The sequence below is a fragment of the Triticum urartu genome, chromosome 3 (assembly GCF_003073215.2).
Source record: "Triticum urartu cultivar G1812 chromosome 3, Tu2.1, whole genome shotgun sequence".
Taxonomy (NCBI): Eukaryota; Viridiplantae; Streptophyta; class Magnoliopsida; order Poales; family Poaceae; genus Triticum; species Triticum urartu.
Window position 1 is genome coordinate 465,678,094 of NC_053024.1, and position 16,845 is coordinate 465,694,938.

Below are 16,845 nucleotides of genomic sequence, written 5' to 3' on the forward strand. Positions count from 1 at the left end.
CAATCAAAAGAGTCTGGCACCACCTGGTATGCGGTCGGACGTATTGAAGGGTCTGCTAGAGCGAGCGACTATCTCAGAATAGCACCATACATTAATGTGTACGGTGATTGAAAGGATTTCGTCCGCCGAAAACGGGTTGCATGAAGCCTTTATGAGTCTACTGACGGGCTTTGAGGTACGTGGAATGATATGCATTTGTGGTAGTGAAAGTGCGTTATATCGACTAGAGGGGGGGTGAATAGGCGATTTTTATGAAAGTCTTCAAAACGTGGGAGTTATGAAGACAAACAGCGAAGATTTTGCCTATTACTATGCAGCGGAAGTTAGATTACACTAGGCAAGCCATGGTCAAGTATTCAATAGAGTGAAAGCACAAAGACAAACAGCTGCAGTGTAATAAGGATCAGGTAGGAAGAAGTTATGAAGCCAAACAGATCATACATTCACGTTGTGAAGACAAAAGATAGAGCAAGCATGCAATGGCTTCACAATGAGTAACAGTAAGAAAAAGGAAGTGAAGATGAAACCAGTGACTCGTTGAAGACAATGATGTGTTGGACCAGTTCCAGTTTCTGTGACAACTGTATGTCTGGTTGGAGCGGCTAGGTATTTAAACCTTAGGACACACAGTCCCGGACACCCAGTCCTGAACACGCAGCTCAGGACACCAAGTCCTCACCATATTCTCCTTGAGCTAAGGTCACATAGTCCTCGCCCAATCACTCTGGTAAGTCTTCAAGGTAGACTCCCAAACCTTCACAGACTTCGTTCACTGGCAATCCACAATGTCTCTTGGATGCTCTGAACGCGACGCCTAACCGTCTGGAGGATTCACAGTACTCAAGTGTAATAAGTCTTCAGATCACACAGACAAGAAGACTTAAGTGATGCCCAATGTTCTCTGGCTCTGGGTGGTTAGGGATTTTCTCCTCGCTAGGAATTTTCTCTAAAAGGCTTCGAGGTGGGTTGCTCTCAAACGACAAAAGTCGTGCACTGAAATCTGAGCAGCCAACCGTTTATGGTTGTAGGGGGTGGGCTATTTATAGCCACTTGGCAACCCGACCTGATTTGCCCGAAATGACCCTGGGTCACTAAGGAACTGACACGTGTCTCAACGGTCAGATTTCAAACTCTCATGGCAACTTTACTTGGGCTACAAGCAAAGCTGACTTGTCCGGCTCTGGACAAGATTCGCTCTCATTGTCTTCAGTCGAAGACATAGGTTTTTGTTTTAGGCATCACTTCAGTCATTCTGACTGGTTCTCCTGGACCCCACTTAACAGTACGGTGGTTCCTATGACTCAACACAAAAGAAAAGGAACTACGAAAGATCTAAGTCTTCGAGCTCCATAGGTTTCATAACGTGTCTTCTTTTGTCATAGTCTTCAATGTGAATATCTTCATATACCACCTTTGGCTTCAATGTCTTCATACATTTTTAGGGGTCATCTCTGGTAGTAAAACGAATCAATGAGGGACTTCTACCTGTGTTATCCTGCAATTCTCACAAACACATTAGTCCCTCAACTAGGTTTGTCGTCAATACTCCAAAACCAACTAGGGGTGGCACTAGATGCACTTACAATCTCCCCCTTTTTGGTGATTGATGACAAACTAGTTGAAGTTTTCAACGGGGAATATAGTCTGTGAAATTGTAAAGGATAAGGAATTGTCTCCATAAGTTTCAAGGGCTCCCCCTGAAGATGTGCATATAAGTTAATTTGCTTTTGGAATGCAAATGCACATGGCAGGTTGTACTTGTGGAGATCCAATTCAGCTTATGATGACAATCCACTATGCATGTGAAAGTATATGAAGATAATGACATGCATAATGGAAAATGGACGTCTGCAGAATGAGATAAGTGCGGAATTTATCGTCGCACATGCGGAATTTATCTTCGCAAACAGGGTGGCAAACAAGTAGCAGACGACCATCGAGTTTTAGTGTTACAACTCAAAGAACCAAATGAAGCAAAAACGAGAGTTGTAAGCACGAAGCAAAAATATAGCAAAACATAAGGCACCCGCCCATATGGACCCGCTTGAAGACTATCAACCCATATGCTTCTCCCGCTTTTGTCAGCAAGGACCAAAAAGGTTTGAAGACATAGAGTGTCTACTCATTCCCAGGAGCAGCAGGCTCGTTGGAGGTGTTTGGCGGTGCAGAAGAGCTTGGAGGTGCTGAAGCAGGTGGCGGTGATGTAGCATCGTCTTCTTCATCAATGATTCTGGCAGTGACGGTGGCAGCAGATGAAGAAAACTCAGAGTCTTCAAGTGATGGTGTGTTGCGCATCACAGCCCTTCTAGGAGGTGTGGTGTCAAACTTGAATCGCTCAGTGAAGCCATCCTCTTCAAGTTCAGCTTCAGTACACATCATTGATAGCCCTTTCCATGTACGACGACAGGTTTCATGAGTGACGAAAGCATTCTTGGTGGCAAGATTTCGAAGACGATTAACATCCACCAAGAGGCTTTTCATCTGACGCTTTAGCCAGTCGTGATGCCTATCTTGTTTTTGATGAAGGGCCACAAGAAGCTCTTGGTTATTGAGAACACGAGCGCACTTCTTGGGTCTGGAAGCAGTTGCACTATCAGTGGCTTCAGTTGAAGCTGGGTGTGGCGCACGTGTAGTGCCAGCCAAAGGATACACCCTGGAGATGGCTTCAACACCTTCATCATTTTGAGTGAAGCTCTGGTGTTCTGCATTCTGAAGACTCAAAGGTTGCTTGGCAGGCTCAGGATATATAGCTTCAGCAGAGGTATCCACATCTGGCAAGAAGATCCGATGGTTGCGGGCTGAGGGCTGATATGAGATCGCAGAGTGAAGCTTGATCAGTCTCATTACCCAAGGAGCATAGAACTTTAAACCAAACAGATCTGAGCCTGATGCGGCGAGTTGGCGTATGAAGAAATCCTGTGCGTTGAAGCATTTGCCATGAAGGATACAGAATATCAGAGTCTTCATTGCACCCCCGATCTTGGCATTTGGAGAGTGCCCTTTAATAGGCCAGAGAGTCCGCCGGATAATGTGATAGATGGTTCTGGGCAGGTACTCAAAGTCTTCAACAAAGAACTCTGTTGGATAAGGAGCATCGTGGGGCAATGGCTTCATCATGGAGAGCATCTGACTCATATTTGGTTCAGGCCTCTGGAATATGCTCTCAAGAGCTTCAGTGTGTAGTGGACACCCTTCCTCGAAGAGTTCGCCAGGAGTGGGTAGGCCGGTGAGCTCAATGATATCGAATGCATTGGCTTCGTGATGGACATTGCCGGTCATCCACTCCAGGGCCCAAGTCTTCGGATCTCTGTTGTATCCTTTGATGTGTAGGGTGGCATAGAATTGCAACAGAAGCTCTTCATTCCAGTGCTCTTCATCAGTTATAAACTGCAGCAGACCCACTTGCTTGAAGCAATCCAGCGCTTCCTCTAAGCAGGGTAGACCAGCAATGGCTTCAACATCAAGGCGCTTGTGCGGGAAGATGCGACCTTGGTTGTATAGGATGCATGAATCGTAGCTGCGCTGAGGATAGCTCCAGAACCTATCTGATGAAATCCTTTCCCTTGAATAGGGGTTCTTGGAGCTGTTGAAGAACGTATTGTCTGCCTTGAAGCTATTGATGTCAAAGGAGCCAGGTGCTGATGCAGGACCTGGGAACCTTGGCAGCCTTGGGACTGGCTTCTGGACATGAGGCCTGTGCTCAACATGGTAATCAAATTGAGGACCTGCAGCAGACTCAGGAACAGAAGTGTCTGGATCAGTAGCTTCGCTGTCTGCTGAAGCTTTTGGTGGGGAGGGCTCCACATTGGCTTCAGTGTTGGTTGTGGCAGCCTCAACATTTTCAGCCTCCGCTTGACTAGCTGGAGGGTCATTCAAAAGCACGTTCTCCTAGAGAACTGCTTCTTGGTGGAGCATAGGAGTAGGCTCTTGTGGTGCGTCTTCTGCGGCTGATGCAGCCGGAATGTCTTCAGGATAGACTTGAGGCCTTGGACCTTTGCGAAGCCTGCGGAATGCAGACGATGCCTGTGGGGTTGGAGTGGGCTGGGCCTCATTGTCTTCTTCCTCTTGAGGGTGATCCGCCCATGACGCATCTTGTGCAATTGGCGTCAGAGGACGACCAACGCTGATGAGCTCGCTTTGTTCATACTGAGGAAGGGCTGCATCATCTTGTACATTGTCCTGATGACCAATGTCTTCAGCAGCAATGGGGTCGGCTGCTGGTATGTCTTCAGCTTCAGGAGCCTCTGTGGAAGCAGGCTCATGAACTGTCAGTTGTCGTTCTGCGTTGGGGTGAACCATAGAGATAGGTTCAACTATCAAGGGCTCTGTGGGAGCAGCCCGAGATTTCTTGATCTTTCGCTTCTTCTTGCTGGGGGCAGTAGGAGAGGCTTCAGAGCTTTTCCTCTTTTTGGCTACAGCCTCAGCAGTTCTTGTCTTCTTGAGCTCTGAAGCTGTTGACCGGCTCTTTGGCTTCGAGCCAGTCGTTGCAGTTGGGAAGACAATTGGAACTGCTTCTTGCCTAGGTGCCTCTGGCTCAGCCATAGCAGGCTTCTTCTTCTTCACGGCCATCTTGGGGTCGATGCCAGGATGCCCAAGTGCCTTGCGCTTCTCAGCCTCATTGTAGGCTTGTACACATCTTTCAGCCAGAGACTTCATCCGCTCACGTGAGCCCTGAGCTTCTGCACGCTTCTTCAGAAAATTTTCCTTGAGCTCATGTAACATGGTCTTGAAGCGCTTCACTTCTTGCACGCTGAGCTTGGCCATATTCTTCTTGAACTGAGCCTTTTCATGATCAATTTTCTGCTTCAGTTCAACAATGCGCTGGGCAATGGCAAGTTCTGAAGCAATTGCGCCTTGGAAGGCGACGCTGAGGCCAACAGGCAGCTGCAGATCTTCGAAGCTGATGTTTGGTGTGGCAAACCATTCGTCGATGAAGTTGTGGATGATGGCGACATCAAAGAGAGGCAAATTGTTGAAGTTTTCAGCTTCTTCTTTGCTCTTGATGAGCTGCTCTAGAGCGTCATCTCCAAGATCTTCATCACTTGACAGATCAATGGCTTCGCTGCGCAGAATGGCAGCAGCTGTGAGCTCTTTGCCGGTGTGTGGCTGAGGCACCTTGGCCTTCTGGGGCTTGGAGACGCGGGATACGTCTTCAGACTGCACACTGTCTTCAGGAGGTGCAGTTGCCAATGGCTTCGCCCTTGAGATTTTTGATGAAGGGGCTGGCTTTGAAGCTTTTGGCTTCTTCGACTGCTTTGGCTTCGGTACAGCAGGAGCTTCATCAGACTCAGAGTCAGCTGGAGGGTCATTCACGGCAGTCCCTTGGACTAAGATGCGGGTGATGAGGCCCTCAAGATTGGCATATGGACCGATGACATTGGGTTCTGCGTAGCGTGTGCCATCTGCCCTTGGTGCTGAGGGACCAGGGTTGAAGTCTAACCCCAACTTCTTCTTGTTCTGCTTCGCTGATTGTTGGGCAAACTGGAAGGTGCGCTTGAATAGATTGTCGTCACGACACCAGAGTAGTGACGACGGATGTGCATCATCAGGCTGTGGCCCACGAACCATGCATGGATAGAAGCTTTGGGCAATAGCTTCATCTCTGGACCTGGGTACAAGGTTTTTGTATAAGATGTCTCCCCACGGTCTTTGGATGGCACTTTTCTCAGCATACTCTTGGGTTGTGAAGCGGTATTTGAACCATTGTTCAGCCCAATAGCGTCGAATCCATTGGATTCGAGTCTTGCGTTGCCCATAATTCTCTTCAGGATCTGTTTTATACATTTCTGCCAGGTCTTCAGGCAGATCTTTGGAAGTTCCTTCACGTCGCTGTCTTCCCCCCTTCCTTGCTGCTACTTCTGAAGCCATAAACTTTAACTTGAAAGGCTTCAAAACTTTCAAAGGCTTCAAAGGCTTTCTTTTGCTGGACCAACAGGAACTGGCTTCAGGAGAATTTATGTGCTGCTGTAGGAATTCTGCAAATGAATGCAGACTATGAGAACCGAAGGATTCTCCCACGGACATGTACCTGTGACAGCATTAAGGTGCGAGGGAACGGGAAGAGGTCATATGCATTCTCAGAAGGTTTTGAAGATTAACCAGTTTAGAAGACATTGACCTCAACGTGCGAAGACATTCACTCATAGATAAGAAGTTGGTTCCAGATTTGTACGAACCCACAGATCAGCACAAGTGACGAATCTAGCTACTTCATGAAGCACAAGTGAATATACTAGGCATGTTATGAGATGCAGATTGAGAGATCTAACTTGTGTGAAGATAAACTTCTTATGGTAGAAAGTGACAGAACCATGAGATCAAAAGGGGCTGTAAAAAGAAGTTTTATTTACCACACTTGGAACTGCTAGACGGAAGTGGGAGATGATGCCGAGCAGTTCAGTCCTCCGTGCCCTAACTTGGCGACGGAAGACACCTACGGCGACGGCGGAGAGAACGATGTCCGCGGTCGGCGTGAGGACGACGTCGGAGAGGTTGCGGCAGCGAAGCGCTTCGTCGCCGGCGTCGTCGAGAGCTAGCGGTGGCGCTAGGGTTCGTGCGAGGGTGGAAGAAGGAGATAATGACCGCGGTAAGTGTGAATTTATAGGCACAGAGGCGGCACTGTGCTATTACACAGGTGCCCCTGGCGATTCGCATCTGAGGAACGCGTGGCCTGTTTGCGGATGTTTGGGGTTTGTTCCACGTCCCACGCACGCCTGGATTGTCGGGCGGTCGTTCCTATTTCTCCGGATTTTATGTGGAGGAATGAGCATTGAAAACGGACTTTATGGTTGTCTCTATATCTTCTGCTGACAAGGACGCAGTGAAGACATTCGACAGTTTCAATAGAATGCATATGACTTGGAGAGATAGAATTTGAGATAGAAAGCATAGAGAGATTAGGGTCCGATCACATTCACTTAGTTCAAAAGATTCAACCAAGAAGACATAGCTATAAGTGAATGCTGTAGAGGACAGAACACTAGTATGTATACATCTATATAATCAACGTAGTGAAGATAATCATGAAGACATGTTGAGTTCGAAGCCAAACCAAATGTGAAGATATTGCAACGTAACGCCATGAGTGAAACACTTCAAAATAAAACGTTTGGTGGTGGCGTTACCCACCGCATAGGAAGTATTAGACCCAGACATGGCGCACAATTATCGTGGCGCTCCGAAGTCAAATTCCACATTAATGTATTCACACTTAGAATGTATGTCTTCATTGATTGAAGATATACTTTACTTTGTGCGTTGCACATCTAAGTCATCATATGCATAAGTGTTAGGATGTGTGCCTGATCACAGGACATTTGAGGATTCCAGGATATTTAGCTCACACCGTAACTTGCAAAATCTCTTCTCATCCAAGGGCTTGGTGAAGATATCTGCCAATTGTTCTTCAGTGTTGACATGTATGATATCAATGTCTTCCTTCACAACATGATCTCTGAGAAAGTGATGACGAATTTCAATGTGCTTTGTCTTCGAGTGCTGAACTGGGTTGTTGGCAATCTTGATGGCACTTTCGTTGTCGCAGTAAAGTGGTACTTGCTTCAGATGAATGCCATAATCCTTGAGTGTTTGCTTCATCCACAGAAGCTGAGCGCAGCAAGATCCAGCAGCAATGTATTCAGATTCAGCAGTGGAGAGAGATACACAGTTCTGCTTCTTTGAAGACCAACATACAAGTGATCGTCCCAGAAAGTGACATGTGCCTGATGTAGACTTGCGATCAACTTTGTCACCAGCATAATCAGCATCCGAAAATCCAACCAAATCAAACTCTGAGCCCTTTGGATACCATAATCCTAGAGTTGGGGTGTGAGCCAAATATCAAAGAATTCGCTTCACAGCTAAGTGATGCGACTCCTTTGGTGCCGCTTGAAATCGAGCACACATGCAAACACTAAGCATAATATTTGGCCTAGATGCACATAAATAAAGCAAAGACCCAATCATGGAGTGGTATACCTTTTGATCGAACTCTTTACCATTGTCGTCAGGACGCAGATGATGTTTGGCTGGCATTGGTGTTGTTAAGCCTTTGCAGTCTTGCATACCGAACTTCTTCAGGCATTCTTTGAGATACTTCTCTTGAGATATGAAGATGCCATTGTGCTGTTGGCGTATTTGAAGACCAAGGAAGAACTTCAGCTCCCCCATCATGGACATCTGATATTGCTCTTGCATCATATATCCAAACTCTTCACTGTACTTCTGATTGGTGCAGCCGAAGATAATGTCATCCACATATATTTGGCACACAAACAGTTCACCATCATATGTCTTCGTGAAAAGAGTGGGATCCAGGGAACCAGGTATGAATCCTTTGCTCTTCAGAAAGTACTTGAGTGTGTCATACCAGGCCCTAGGGGCTTGTTTGAGGCCATATAGTGCCTTGTTGAGCTTGTATACCATGTCAGGATGTTTTGGATTTTCAAAGCCAGGCGGTTGTGCAACATACACTTCTTCTTCAATCTTGCCATTGAGAAAGGCACTTTTCACATCCATTTGATATAGAAGTATGTTATGATGATTTGCAAAGGCCAGCAGAATGCGTATGGCTTCAAGCCTAGCCACGGGAGCAAATGTTTCATCGAAGTCAATGCCTTCCACTTGAGTATATCCTTGAGCAACGAGACGAGCTTTGTTTCTGACAACTTGACCATGCTCATCTTGTTTGTTGCGGTATATCCATTTGGTGCCTATTATGTTGTGCTTCTGTGGATCAGGACGCTTAACCAGTTCCCATACATTATTCAGCTCAAACTTTTGAAGCTCTTCTTGCATAGCTTGAATCCATTCAGGTTCCATGAAGGCTTCTTCAACTTTCTTGGGTTCTGATATTGAGACGAATGCGAAGTGCCCACAGAAATTTGCTAGTTGAATTGCCCTTGAACGAGTGAGTGGACCAGGTGCATTGATGCTGTCAATTATTCTGTCAATCTGCACTTCATTGGCAACACGAGGATGTACAGGGCGAAGACTTTGCTCTTGCTGATCTGTGTTGTTGTTGGGAGGAATGTCTTCAGGCTGAGCATTGTCTTCATGTTGATCAGGTGCTGAGATGATAAGTTCTTCTTCAGGATGAGCTTCAGAAGGTATAATCTCTCCAGTTCCCACTAGCTTGATTGATTCACTAGCTGGAATCTCATCTAGCACATTTGGCAGTTGCTCTCTTTGTGAACCATTTGTCTCATCGAACCGCACATCCACTGTTTCAACCACTTTGTAATGAAAGAGATTGAAGACTCTGTAGGAGTGCGAATCCTTTCCATATCCAAGCATAAAGCCCTCATGTGCTTTTGGTGCAAACTTTGAGGTGTGGTGTGGGTCCTTGATCCAGCACCTTGCGCCAAATACTCTGAAGTAACTGACATTTGGCTTCTTGCCAGTTAGGAGTTCATAAGATGTCTTGTTCAGAAGCATGTGAAGATAAACATGATTGATTGTATGACATGCAGTGTCAATGGCTTCAGTCCAGAATTTTCTTGGAGTCTTGTATTCATCTAGCATTGTTCTGGTCATCTCAATGAGTGTTCTGTTCTTGCGTTCGATGACGCCATTCTGCTGTGGCGTGTACGGAGCTGAGAATTCATGTGTGATGCCCAAGGTATCAAGATATGTATCAAGGCCAGTGTTCTTGAATTCAGTGCCATTTTCACTTCTGATGTGTTTTATCTTGGCGCCAAAATTGTTCATAGCACGATTGGCAAAGCGTCTGAAGACATCCTGCACTTCAGTCTTGTAAAGGATTATGTGCACCCAAGTATATCTAGAGTAATCATCAACAATGACGAAGCCATAGAGGCAAGCAGTAGTAGTAAAAGTTGAGTAGTGAGTGGGGCCGAAAAGATCCATGTGGAGCAGTTCGAAGGGTTGAGTAGTAGTCATGATTGTCTTCGAAGGATGTTTTGCCCTTGTCATCTTCCCTGCTTCACAGGCACCGCATAAGTGATCTTTCTTGAACTTGACGCCCTCGATGCCTATGACATGCTTCTTCTTTGCAAGGGTGTGGAGGTTCCTCATGCCAGCATGCCCAAGCCTCCGATGCCAAAGCCAGCATTCTGAAGCTTTTGCAAGAAGACATACTGCAAGTTGTGGCCCTGCTGAGAAATCTACCACGTACAGATCATCTTTTCGATACCCTTCAAACACTAGAGACTTGTCAGATTCCATTAGTACCAGGCAACGATATTTTCCAAACATTACGATCATGTTCAAATCGCAAAGCATTGAGACAGACATTAAGTTGAAGCCAAGGGATTCAACAAGCATGGCTTTATCCATGTGTTGATCCTTTGAGATTGCAACTCTACCTAGACCAAATACCTTACTTTTACCAGTGTCAGCAAATGTGATGTGGCTCTTGTGGGATGGACGTAAGGTTGAGTCCATAAGAAGGCTTCTTTTTCCAGTCATGTGATTTGTACGCCCACTATCAATAATCCATTCTAAAGACTTTGAAGACGCTGGTGTCGTACCCTACAGTGCAGTTAGGGGGATAGGCTTCACCAAGAGAATTGTGAAGCAAAAACATTTGACGAACCAGTGGGTTATGAAAACTTAGATCCAGATTAGGACTAATAGGGAGAGTAGCATGCGATTCAGGAACGAAGTACATAATGATGCCATTCGGGCATTTTATCTTGCGCCCTACAAGATTTTTAAGGTCCCCAGCAATAGCGTCAGAAGATTTTGTTTTTCTGCTGGAGACCTTTCCCTGCAAAAGAGAGTTAAGCTTTCTTAACCACCCACATCTTCAAGGGTGGCTTAGAAGCAATGAGTCTAAGTGCAGCATCTGAGAATTTTGGCTTTGAAGCCTTAGCAAACAGTCTTGCAGGTGGACAATAATACTCATAGGAATAAGCAGAATAATTTTTGGTCATATGAACATGACGGTTCGATGAACTGCTCTCATATTCATATGCCTGAGTATGGTTTCCCTGCAAAACATTTGCGTTAGTGTGACTCAGGTGAGTCCTCTGTTTGTATGAAGCCTTTGGACCGTATGAAGCCTTTGGTCTGAGGTTTGTCTTCTTCAAGTGAGGTGTCATGAAGACATTCACAGGAAGATTTTCCAGACACTTTTTCGAAACCCAGATCTTCTTCATAGGCGGTCCATTCCTGCAGTTAGTACCAATGTACCTAGCAAACACTTCACCATTCTGATTCTTAAACAGTTTATAGTTTGCATCAAAGAATTCATCAATAATAATGGGGTTAGCACATGTGAAGCCAGATAAATTGGATGGATCTGCTGAAGGTTCCTTTGCAGCAACCCATGTGGTTTTGGGGTACTGCTCAGGTTTCCAGTAAGAGCCATCTGCATTTATTTTCCTTACGAACCCAACACCCTCTTTCCTAGGGTTTTGGTTCAGAATCTGCTTCTTGAGGAGATCACATAATGTCTAATGTCGTTTAAGACTTTTGTACATCCCTGTTTCAAGCAATGTCTTCAACCTAGCATTCTCATCAGCAATAGCAGTGGTATCCTCAGCAAAGGGGTTAGTTACCACATCAACAGTTGAAGATATTGCAACAGCAGTAGCAGTGGAACATTCAGCAACAGAAGTAGCATTATCACGCTCAATGCATTTAAGACATGGTGGTTCAAATCCTTCCTGAGCGGAACTGATCTGTTCGGCGCGAAGTGACAGAAGTTGGATGGATCTGCTTCTTTGAAAACGAGTCACTTCGCGCCGAACAGATCAGTCCCGCTCAGGAAGGATTTGAACCACCATGTCTTAAATGCATTGAGCGTGATAATGCTACTTCTGTTGCTGAATGTTCCACTGCTACTACTGTTGCAATATCCTCAACTGTTGATGTGGTAACTAACCCCTCTGCTGAGGATACCACTGCTATTGCTGATGAGAATGCTAGGTTGAAGACATTGCTTGAAACAGGGATGTACAAAAGTCTTAAAGGACATCAGACATTATGTGATGTCCTCAAGAAGCAGATTCTAAATCGAAACCCTAGGAAAGAGGGTGTTGGATTTGTGAGGAAAATCAATGCAGATGGATCTTACTGGAAACCTGAGCAGTACCCCAAAACCACATGGTTTGCTGCAAAGGAACTTTCAGCAGATCCATCCAACTTATCTGGATTCACTTGTGCTAACCCCATTATCATTGATGAATCCTTTGATGCAAACTATAAACTGTTTAAGAATCAGAATGGTGAAGTGTTTGCCAGGTACATTGGTACTAACTGCAGGAATGGACCGCCTATGAAGAAGATCTGGGTTTCCAAAAAGTGTCTGGAAAATCTTCCTGTGAATGTCTTCATGACACCTCACTTGAAGAAGACAAACCTCAGACCAAAGGCTTCATACGGTCCAAAGGATTCATACAAACAGAGGACTCATCTGAGTCACACTAACGCAAATGTTTTGCAGGGAAACTATACTCAGACATATGAATATGAGAGCGGTTCATCAAACCGTCATGTTCATATGACCAAAAATTATTATGCTTATTCCTATGAGTATTGCTGTTCACCTGATAGACTGTTTGCTAAGGCTTCAAAGCCAAAATTCTCAAATGCTGCACTTAGACTTATTGCTTCTAAGCCACCCTTGAAGATGTGGGTGGTTAAAAAAGCTTAACTCTCTTTTGCAGGGGAAGGTCTCCAGCAGAAAAACAAAATCTTCTGATGCTATTGCTGGGGACCTTAAAAATCTTGTAGGGCGCAAGATAAAATGCCCGAATGGCATCATTATGTACTTCGTTCCTGAATCGCATGCTACTCTCCCTATTAATCCTAATCTGGATCTAAGTTTTCATAACCCACTGGTTCGTCAAATGTTTATGCTTCACAATACCCTTCGTGAAGCCTATCCCCCTAACTGCACTGTAGGGTACGACACCAGTGACTTCAAAGTCTTCAGAATGGATTATTGACAATGGGTGTACAAATCACATGACTGGCAAAAGAAGCCTTCTTATGGACTCAACATTACGTCCATCCGACAAGAGCCACATCACATTTGCTGACACTGGTAAAAGTAAGGTATTGGGTCTAGGTAGAGTTGCAATCTCAAAGGATCAACACATGGATAAAGTCATGCTTGTTGAATCCCTTGGCTTCAACTTAATGTCTTTCTCAATGCTTTGCGATTTGAATATGATCGTAATGTTTGGAAAATATCGTTGCCTGGTACTAATGGAATCTGACAAATCTCTAGTGTTTGAAGGGTATCGGAAAGGTGATTTGTACGTGGTAGATTTCTCAGCAGGACCACAACTTGCAGTATGTCTTCTTGCAAAAGCTTCAAAATGCTGGCTTTGGCATCGGAGGCTTGGGCATGCTGGCATGAGGAACCTCCACACCCTTGCGAAGAAGAAGCATGTCATAGGCATCGAAGGCATCAAGTTCAAGAAAGATCACTTATGCGGTGCCTGTGAAGCAGGAAATATGACAAGGGCAAAACATCCTTCGAAGACAATCATGACTACTACACAACCCTTCGAACTGCTCCACATGGATCTGTTCGGTCCCACTCACTACTCAACTTTCACTACTTCTGCTTGCCTCTATGGCTTCGTCATTGTTGATGATTACTCTAGATACACTTGGGTGCACATAATCCTGTACAAGACTGAAGTGCAGGATGTCTTCAGACGCTTCGCCAATCGAGCTATGAACAATTTTGACGCCAAGATAAAGCACATCAGAAGTGATAATGGCACTGAATTCAAGAACACTGGCCTTGATACATATCTGGATACCTTGGGAATCACACATGAATTCTCAGCTCCGTACACGCCACAGCAGAATGGCGTCGTTGAACCCAAGAACAGAACACTCATTGAGATGGCCAGAACAATGCTAGATGAATACAAGACTCCAAGAAAATTCTGGACTGAAGCCATTGATACTGCATGCCATACAATCAATCGTGTTTATCTTCACAAGCTTCTAAACAAGACATCTTATGAACTCCTAACTGGCAAAAAGCCAAATGTCAGTTACTTCAGAGTATTTGGCTCAAGGTGCTGGATCAAGCACCCACATCACACTTCAAAATTTGCACCTAAAGCACATGAGGGCTTTATGCTAGGATATGGAAAGGATTCACACTCCTACAAAGTCTTCAATCTCTTCCATTAAAAAGTAGTTGAAACAGTGGATGTGCGGTTTGATGAGACAAATGGTTCACAAAGAGAGCAACTACCAAATGTGCTAGATGAAGTTCCAGCCAGTGAGTCAATCAAGCTTATGGGAACTGGAGAGATTATACCTTCTGAAGCTCATCCTGAAGAAGAACTTATCATCTCAGCACTTGATCAACATGAAGACATTGCTCAATCTGAAGACATTCCTCCCAACAACAACACAGATCAGCAAGAGCAAAGACTTCGCCCTATACATCCTCGTGTTGCAAATGAAGTGCAGATTGACAGAATAATCGACAGTATCAATGCACCTGGTCCACTCACTCGTTCAAGGGCAACTCAGCTAGCAAATTTCTGTGGGCACTTCGCATTCGTATCAATATCAGAACCCAAGAAAGTTGAAGAAGCCTTCATGGAACCTGAATGGATTCAAGCTATGCAAGAAGAACTTCAACAATTTGAGCTGAATAATGTATGGGAACTGGTTAAGCGTCCTGATCCACGGAAGCAAAAAATAATAGGCACCAAATTGATATACCGCAACAAGCAAGATGAGCATGGTCAAGTTGTCAGAAACAAAGCTCGTCTTGTTGCTCAAGGACATACTCAAGTGGAGGGCATTGACTTCGATGAAACATTTGCTCCTGTGGCAAGGCTTGAAGCTATACGCATACTGCTGGCATATGCAAATCATCATAACATACTTCTATATCAAATGGATGTGAAAAGTGCCTTTCTTAATGGCAAGATTGAAGAAGTGTATGTTGCACAGCCACCTGGCTTTGAAAATCCAAAACATCCTGACATGGTATACAAGCTCAACAAGGCACTATATGGCCTCAAACAAGCCCCTAGGGCCTGGTATGACACACTCAAGTACTTTCTGAAGAGCAAAGGATTCATACCTGGTTCCCTGGATCCCACTCTTTTCACGAAGACATATGATGGTGAACTGTTTGTGTGCCAAATATATGTGGATGACATTATCTTCGGCTGCACCAATCAGAAGTACAGTGAAGAGTTTGGATATATGATGCAAGAGCAATATCAGATGTCCATGATGGGGGAGCTGAAGTTCTTCCTTGGTCTTCAAATACGCCAACAGCACAATGGCATCTTCATATCTCAAGAGAAGTATCTCAAAGAATGCCTGAAGAAGTTCGGTATGCAAGACTGCAAAGGCTTAACAACACCAATGCCAGCCAAACATCATCTGCGTCCTGACGACAATGGTAAAGAGTTCGATCAAAAGGTATACCACTCCATGATTGGGTCTTTGCTTTATTTATGTGCATCTAGGCCAGATATTATGCTTAGTGTTTGCATGTGTGCTCGATTTCAAGCGGCACCAAAGGAATCGCATCACTTAGCTGTGAAGCGAATTCTTCGATATTTGGCTCACACCCCAACTCTAGGATTATGGTATCCAAAGGGCTCAGAGTTCGATTTGGTTGGATTTTCGGATGCTGATTATGCTGGTGACAAGGTTGATCGCAAGTCTACATCAGGCACATGTCACTTTCTGGGACAATCACTTGTATGTTGGTCTTCAAAGAAGCAGAACTGTGTATCTCTCTCCACTGCTGAATCTGAATACATTGCTGCTGGATCTTGCTGCGCTCAGCTTCTGTGGATGAAGCAAACACTCAAGGATTATGGCATTCATCTGAAGCAAGTGCCACTTTACTGCAACAACGAAAGCGCCATCAAGATTGCCAACAACCTAGTTCAGCACTCGAAGACAAAGCACATTGAAATTCGTCATCACTTCCTCAGAGATCATGTTGTAAAGGAAGACATTGATATCATACACGTCAACACTGAAGAGCAATTGGCAGATATCTTCACCAAGCCCTTGGATGAGAAGAGGTTTTGCAAGTTACGGTGTGAGCTAAATATCTTGGAATCCTCAAATGTCCTGTGATCAGGCACACATCCTAACACTTATGCATATTGATGACTTAGATGTGCAACACACAAAGTAAAGTATATCTTCAATCAATGAAGACATACATCCTAAGTGTGAATACATTAATATGGAATTTGACTTCGGAGCGCCACGATAATTGTGCGCCGTGTCTGGGTCTAATACTTCCTATACGGTGGGTAACGCCACCACCAAAAGTTCCATTTTGAAGTGTTTCACTCATGGCGTTACCTTGTAATATCTTCACATTTGGTTTGGCTTCGAACTCAACATGTCTTCACGATTATCTTCAGTACGTTGACTATATAGATATATATATATATACTCTAGTGTTCTGTCCTCTACAGCATTCACTTATAGCTATGTCTTCTTGGTTGAATCTTCTGAACTAAGTGAATGTGATCGGACCCTAATCTCTCTATGCTTTCTATCTCTAACTCTATCTCTCCAAGTCATATGCATTCTATTGAAACTGTCGAATGTCTTCACTGCGTCCTTGTCAGCTGAAGATATAGAGACAACCATAAAATCCGTTTTTAATGCTCATTCCTCCACATAAAATCCGGAGAAGCAGGAACGACCGCCCGACAATTTAGGCATGCGTGGGACGTGGAACAAACCCCAAACTTCCGCTAACTGGCCACGCGTTCCTCAAATACGAACCGCCAGGGGCACCTGCGTAATAGCACAGTGCCGCCCCTGAGTCTATAAATCCACACTTACTGCGGTCATTATCTCCTTCTTCCACCCTCGCACGAACCCTAGCGCCACCGCTAGCACTCGACGACG